The sequence below is a fragment of the Otolemur garnettii genome, unplaced genomic scaffold (assembly GCF_000181295.1).
Source record: "Otolemur garnettii isolate 467f Iridium unplaced genomic scaffold, OtoGar3 scaffold00144, whole genome shotgun sequence".
In the NCBI taxonomy this organism is placed as follows: domain Eukaryota; kingdom Metazoa; phylum Chordata; class Mammalia; order Primates; family Galagidae; genus Otolemur; species Otolemur garnettii.
Genome location: NW_003852539.1, coordinates 137,356 through 143,891, shown reverse-complemented (window position 1 = coordinate 143,891; position 6,536 = coordinate 137,356).

Here is a 6,536-nt window from a genome sequence, read left to right as displayed (position 1 = left end):
TTGTTGTTTGGCGGGTCCGGGCTGGGGATTCGAACCCGCCACCTTAGGTGTATGTGGCTGGCGCCTTAGCCGGTTGAGCTATAGGCGCCGAGCCGTGGTGCTGGTTCTTGTGGAGTTTTCTCCTTGTGAGTTTTTGCAGAAGCTCCACTAAATTGTGATTCTCTGTCTCCCTGTCTGCCTCTCCAACTTCTAGGGCAGTGGCCTCACTTCTCTGATGGCTCTACAAAGAACTTGATTTTTCAGTTTGTTCAACCTTTTACTTGTCAGGACAGAAAAGCAATGTCCTTTTACACCTGAGAAGAGTCTGAGGACCACACACTGAGCACCCTTGTTGAAGTTTGTACTTTTTAGATATTATTTAGTCCTTCCGTCAACCTGGCGAAGTAAATACTATTACCTCAGTTTGTAGAAGCAATTCTTGTGGCTCAATAACAGTTGAGAGACCCTCTGAAGCCCATATAGTTAGACTATAGGATGGCCAGGCATGGCGTAATCTTAGCACTCTGGGAAGCCTAGGTGGGAGAATCCCTTCAGCTCAGGAGTTCCAGACCAGTCTGAGCAAGAGCAAGACCTTGTCTCTACTAAAAATAGAAACATTAGCCAGGTATAATGGTAGGTGCTTGTAGTCCCAGCTACTTGGGAGGCTGAGGTAGGAGGATGGCTTGAACCCAGGAGTTTGACATTCCTGTGAGCTCTGATGACACCCCAGCACTCTCATGGGGCCACAGAGTGAGACTGTCTGAAAAAGAAAGAAAGAAAGAAAGAGGTCTGGTGTCGTGGCTCACACCTGTAATCCTAGTACTCTGGGAGGCTGAGGCAGGTGGATTGCTTGAGCTAATGAGTTTGAGACCAGCCTGAGGAAGCGTGAGGCTTGTCTCTTAAAAAAAAAAAGCCAGGTGTTGTCGTGGGCACCTGTAGTCCTAGCTACTTGGGAGGCTGAGGCAGGAGGATGGCTTGAGCCTAAGAGTTTGAGGTTGCTGTGAGCTATGATGTCACAGCACTCTACTGAGTGTGATAAAGTGAGATTCTGTCAAAGAGAAGGAAGGAAAGAAAAGAGGATTTGGAGGTCAGGTGTGGTGGCTCATGCCTATAATCTTAACGCTCTGGGAAGCCAAGGTGGGTGGATCCCCTGACTTTAGGAGTTCAAGACCAACCTGAGCAAGAGTGAGACTCCATCTATATTAAAAATAGAAAAACTAGTTGGATGTTGTGGTGGGAGCCTGTAGTCGCAGCTAGTGGGGAGGCTGGGAGGAGCTCTTGAGCCCAAGAGACTAAAGTTATTGTGAGCTATGATGATGCTGTGGCATTCTACCCATGGCGACAGAATAACCTTCTGTCTCAAAAAAAAAAAAAAACAAATAGAAAGAAAAAGAAAATAGGATTTGAACTTGGGTCTGTCTGTGTCCTACCCACTGTACTACCCCCCAGAACTAAGCAGATTCAGGATAGGATTTTAGGCCCTAGGGAGACAGAAGTCAGAGATAGAGACATGGACCCTGGCCAAGTTCCTAGGCCTTATTTTTGGCAGGCCATCCCTTCTTCCCCTTTCTAGCCATGTCACCTTGGGTAAGCTGCTTTACCTCTCCCAGCCTCAGATTTTTAGTTGGTAGCCCAGGACCTGACAAGAGGTGACTGCTCAGAAATTGGAATCTTAAAACTGCTGTTACTAGGTAGTGGTCAGTGTTGCCAGCTGGGAAGCTGTAGGTGCTAATCCTCTTCCAGCTCTGGCCAGGTGAGGTCAGTAACTGGAGACAAGGTCAAAACTGTCAGAGGAAGGCATCCTGACCTCAGCTGGGATGGCTGGGGAGTTGGAGACAGAGAGGAATCACTCTGTTGACAAAGTTATTATGAGACATGCCAGCTCTGACTTCCCACAGGGTACACTGGTTACCTCCTCTCCCTGGCTACTGACCTAGTTGGCACCCAGTGCCTGAGAGGTTGAGAACACAGTAAGATCAGTCCTTTCCAGGGGTCAGGTGTGCCAACTAGTATAAAGAAGGAAACCCTCTAGCTGTAGCACAGAGCCAACCCTGACACTTCCTGACCAAGTTCAATGCCAACTCTGATGCCAGGAGCTTTAGCTTCTGGCCAGAATAGAGTAACAGAAATTAGATTTATCCTCCCTTCTGAAGCATCTTAAGAAGCAAAACAAAACAGGATGACACTGCCTCCCCCCAAAAAAGAGTGGCACTCAAGACATGACACATTAGGCAATAATGAACAGTGATGAATGGAAGAAGGGAAAGCAAGGTGAGTTCTATGACAGACTTAATGCTTGGAGTAAGAAAGTTCTCCGGCCATGGTGCAGAGGTAGGGGGGATTCAGGCAGATTTGTCTCCCTGAGTTAACAGAACATGGCTGAGAGTTTGGGGAAAGCTAATGAGGCTGGAGTTTGTAGGGCAGAATCTTGGAGAGAGAAGAGGTATAGAGAAAGTATGCTGGAAACATGCAGAGGGTCCCTCTCAATTCTTCAGCTGAGAATTAATCAACTAGAAAGTAACCAAGGCTGGGGTAAGAGCCACTCTAAACAATACGAGGAAATAGTGCTCAGGGCTCACACAGGCTGGCAAATAAAGCCTGTTCCTGATAGCCAGAGTGGAAAGCCTCATAATTCAAGGGGCATTAGAGTATAAGAAGGGTCTGTGCTCGGTGCCTTGGCTCAAGTGGCTAAGGCGCCAGCCACATACACCTAAGGTGGCGGGTTCAAATCCAGCCTGGGCCTGCCAAAACAACAATGATGGCTGCAACCAAAAAAAATAAGTAGCTGGGCGTTGTGGCAGGTGCTTGTGGTTCCAGCTACGTGGGAGGAAGAGGCAGGAGACTCGCTTGAGCCCAGGAGTTGGAGGTTTCTGTGAGCTGTGATGCCACGGCACTGTACCCAGGGGGACAGCTTGAGGCTCTGTCTCAAAAAAAAAAAAAAGGTCTGGGTTAAGCACTGGGGAAAAATTAACCCTGTACTAAATACTTGTATATCTCTGGACACACGTAACCAGAGGATCAAATAGTTTCCAGGTAACAATTACTTCTCAGAACAATATTCAAGATTATTTATATGTACATACACATACATACAAATATAGTTATTTATAGAAATAAAAAGTATATTGCATCCAACAAAGTAAAATTCACGAATGTTTGGTATCAATGGTTACAGCTGTCACCAGGCATGCAAAGGAATAAGAATCACCACTGCCCTAGAAATGACACTGATAGTAAAATTAGTAGACAATAATATTAAAATGGTTATTATTGATATATTGCATATGTTAAGCTGCAAGAAAAACTGATATCTATGTAGAGACATGAAAAATTTTTTAAAGAGCCAAAGAAAACTTTTAGGGATGGAAAGTACAATATCTGACATGAAAAATACAATGGAGAGAAATAATGGAAGATGAGACACTGAGGAAGAGAATATTAGGAACTTGAAGGCATAGTTATAGAAACTACATAAAATAAAACTTACAGAGAAAAAAGACTTCAAAAACCCAATGTTTTAGTGAACCAGGACTACTTCAGTCAAATCACTAGTGCAATAAACAGAAAAAAAAAGAAATAAAAGGTACCTAAGATTGAAAAGAAGAAGTGAAACTTTATTCACAGACAACATGATTACTTATGTAGAAAATCCTGTGGAATGTACCCAAAAAACCCTACTGAAACAAATAAATGAATAGTTTAGCAGGGATAGAGGCTACAAGATCAATAGAAAAAAGTCAGTTATATTTCAACATGCTAGCAACATACATACAATCAGGAATTGAAATTTTAAAAATGTCGATGGCAGGTGGCGCCTGTGGCTCAAAAGAGTAGGACACCGCCCCATATACTGGTGGTGGCCGGTTCAAACCTGGCCCCAGCCAAAAACTATAAAAAAAACAAAAGAAGTCAATGGCATCAAAATTATGAAATATTTCAGGATATTGAAATATTGTGTAAGACCTATACACTGAAATGATGAAATATTGCTAAGATGAATTAGCACTGTTCATAAAAGAAAAAATTAATAGATTTGACTTTATCAAAATTAAAACTTAACTGTTTTTAGAAAAGACATTGTTAAGATAATGAAAAGACAAACCACCGACTGGGAGAAAAAAAATCATTATCTGGGAAGGTTCTTGTTTCCAAAATATATAAAGAACCCTTACAACTCAATATTTTAAAAAATAAATGAAAATATAGGCAAAGATTTGAGCAGACATCTCACCAAAGAACATAGATGCTAATAAGGACATGAAAAGAAGCTTAATATCATAATCATTAGGGGCAGCAAATTAAAACCACAATGTGATTCCTCTACACATCTATTATGATGTCCAAGATTAAAAAGACTGATTATTTCAAATGTTGGGGATGATGTGGAGTAACTGGAATTCTTACACACGCTTGTGGGAGTGAAATGGTATAACCACCTTGGAAAAACAACTTGGTAGTTTTTTTTGTTTGTTTGTTTTTTGAGACAGAGCCTCAAGCTGTCACCCTGGGTAGAGTGCCGTAGCATCACAGCTCACAGCAACCTCCAACTCCTGGGCTTAAGTAATTCTCTTGCCTCAGCCTCCCAAGAAGCTGGGACTACAGGTGCCCACCACAATGCCTGGCTATTTTTTGGTTGTAGTTGTCATTGTTGTTTGGCAGGCCCGGGTTGGATTCAAACCCTCTAGCTCTGGTGTATGTGGCTGGTGCCTTAGCCACTGGAGCTACAGGCACCGAGCCAACTTGGCAGTTTTTAAACATATACCTGCCAGCTATTCTATTCCTAATTACTTACCCAAGAGAAGCGAAATCATTGTAAATACTTATACATGAATATTCATAGAAATTTTATTTGTAATAGCTAAAACCTGGAAATAATCCAGATCCCAGGGACAAGGAAAAAGAATAAGGAGTTGGCGTAGGGATTATTTGTCAAAAGATGTGAACAGGGGCCAGGTGAGAGTGTGGTGCCCTGAGGTCAGAGGTGCTTGGGTACAAACTGTGACTCTGTTACTTATGAGAATAGTGAGTTTGAGCAAATGATTTCCCTGAGACTCAGTGTTCCCATCTGTAAAAGGGCCTGATAATAATAGAACCTCCCTCCCCAGGTTGTTGTGAAGATGAAAGTGTCTAGCAACATGTACAGAGGCTTTTCACCTGCTAAGTCTTTGCTATCATAATCATCACCGTCTACCTCAAATGATTCTTGGGAGGCAGGCTGTACAAACTGTTGAGCACCACCATCATAAAATAGTTATTCAGTAGAGTGAGCAGAACTGTGACAGAAGGAGGTAGGAGGTGCTGGGAGACACATGGGGAAGGGAAAAGAGTTCTGTATGGCTGATGGAAGAAGGGTGTGGCATTTTAGCTGGGCCTCCCAGGTCATGTAGAAGTCCTCTGGGTAGAGGAAAGGGCAATACAAAGATGGAGTATGTGAAGACTTGGTTGTGACATAGCCTTAGCATGTCAGAGGAACATGGAGCAGTTTCATGAGGCCCTGAGGTTACAGGAGGGGCAAGGTGTGAGGCTGCATGGGGCATCAGGGCCCAATCCCAGAGGCTACTAATGCCTTGCTTGGGGGGTTAAACTTGATCTGGTAGGTGGGGAGTTCCTCCCTATCAATATGGTGGAATCACACAAGCACTAAAAACAAAAATACATTTTATGTCCCACCAAAGGATATTCTGAGTCAGTAGATCTCAGGTGGGCCCCAGGAATCTTCATTGTTTAAAGCTTCTAAGGAAATTGTGATGGCTACCAGGGACAGAGGCAAAGTTGTCTTTAAGCAGAAAGAGGGTCCATTGCAAAGCCAAGAATTGGGCAGACAGGCTCGGCGCCCGTAGCACAGTGGTTATGGCGCCAGCCACATACACCGAGGTTGGTGGGTTCTAACTGGGTCCTGGCTTGCTACACAACAATGACAACTGCAACAAAAAAATTGCCAGGCATTGTGGCAGGCACCTTAGTCCCAGCTACTTGGGAGGCTGAGGCAAGAAAATTGCTTAAGCCTAAGAGTTAGAGGTTGCTGTGAGCTGTTATGCCATGGTACTTTACCGAGGGCAACATAGTGTCTCAAAAAAAAAAAAAAAATTGGGTAGACATCGGGTAGACAGCTTGAGAAGGTAGAGAGTAAGTGATCCCTAATGGCCACATTTAAGGCCAGGTAGTTTCTTTCTTTCTCTTTCTTCTCTCTCTCTCCCTTCCCTCCCTCCATTCATCTTCCTCCCTCCCTTCTTTCTCTCCTTTCTCCCTCTTTCCCTTCTCTTCTCTTCTCTTGACAAGTTTCACTGTCACCCAGGCTACAGTGTCATGGCCTCAGCACAGCTCATAGCAACCTTGAACTCCTGAGCTCAAGCCATCCTCCTGCTTCAGCCTCCCAAGTAGTTGGGAATATAGGCAACAACTACAACAACCCCCAGCTATTTTAGAGATGGGGTCTTGCTCTTGCTCAAGCTGGCCTTGACTGAGTTCAGGTGATCCTCTGGTCTTGGCCTCCCAGAGTGCTAGGATTACAGGTGTGAGCCACACTTCTGGTCAGACAGTTTCTTTTTTTTTTTTTT